Raw genomic sequence first — 1,368 nt, 5'->3', positions numbered from 1 at the left:
CCGGCGGCCGCGCCGGGCACCGCAGGAGGGCGCGGGGCCCGGATGTGGCTCGGGGCCTGGAGGTGGCACCGGGCCGACCGCGGGGCCTCTCCGCTCGGCCCCGGGAAGCAGCCCGGCCCTGGGGCCTCGGCCTGAGGCGTGGGGGGCGCGGGCTGGCCGACGGGGATGTGTAAATACGCGTAGGCGTACGGGCCGCTGAAACTCGTCTGGAAGCTTTGCTTGTGTGGAATACCTCAATGAAATAACCTGATAAGCTGTAAATAAAACCTGAAGGAAACGTGGCTTGCTGTACTGTGTTGGTTAACTAATAACCACCCCACCACATTTTGCAGCTTGTTCTTCCCCTCGTTATTTAGAAGCCACTAAATAATATACACGCAGAGGAACAGTGTCCCCCTTGCATCTGCTGGGAACCTTACACATAACAAAAAGCAACTCTCGTGCTAGATCACAGAGCGGCTCTGGTTGGAAGGGACCTTGAAGATCACCCAGTTCCAAGCCCCTGCCATGGCAGTAATAACACCCACTAGGTCAGATTGCCCAGGGCCCCATCCAACCTGGTCTTGAACACCTCCGGGGCTGGGGCACACACAGCTTCTCTGGGCAACCTGTTCCAGTGCCTCCCCACCCTCTGAGCAAAGAATTAGATGATATTAATAGGCCTTTTGCATTTGACCTGACTTTCAGAAAACGCACATGTAGATGGTTTCAGTTTTCTACAATTTCACAGTTCATAGATAACAATGGAAAAAAGATGCTGCAACACTGCAGTGCACAGTGTGACGTTCCTCAAGTCTTTCTGCCTCCTCAGTAAAGGTATTTGTACTAATTCCAGCCACCTCCATGTACAATTAAAATGCATGCAATTTTAATCAAGCTGGAACTCTTACTTGCCTCTCATAACTCCATTTAAGGATGGAAATGCTGCATTTTGAATGTGTAGAATCATACAGGGATAAAAATGGAAAGAGCCAAATTCTTTCCTTCATGAAGCTAAATATCAGAGAAAATGTGCTTCTAAAAACATTACAGAAACAGAGAAAAAAGCCTAAATACACTCCTAGCTATAATATGGGTAGTCACTTAAAGGAAACACTGTTTTCCAAGCTCCAACTTTAATAGTAAATTTGTGTTTTAAATGTAATAGGATTGTTATCTTAATATTTTTGTATTTGTCGAGCACATCCTATTAATGTCAGTTCAGCAGGGAATCAATACTCATTAATCTGCAGCTATGTGGAAAGTCTAAATATCACAAAGGGAGCGCACTTCATTTATAGTGGAAAAGTAAAGTCAGATGCAAATAATGGAAGTACATCTAAAAAGAAAATACATATTAGGCTGAATTCCAGGAGAAAAAAAAAAAAA

At 45.7% G+C, this 1,368-nt stretch overlaps 1 protein-coding gene across 1 annotated transcript in view; it reads right to left on the bottom strand.

Moving 5' to 3' along the window:
- Window positions 1-1,368, bottom strand: part of NPEPL1 (aminopeptidase like 1) — a 21,171-nt gene that overhangs the window by 18,794 nt on the left and 1,009 nt on the right. The window lies entirely within an intron of this gene.

Source organism: Oxyura jamaicensis, chromosome 20 (genome assembly GCF_011077185.1).
Source record: "Oxyura jamaicensis isolate SHBP4307 breed ruddy duck chromosome 20, BPBGC_Ojam_1.0, whole genome shotgun sequence".
Lineage (NCBI taxonomy): Eukaryota > Metazoa > Chordata > Aves > Anseriformes > Anatidae > Oxyura > Oxyura jamaicensis.
This window is presented reverse-complemented; position numbering and strand designations above follow the sequence as displayed.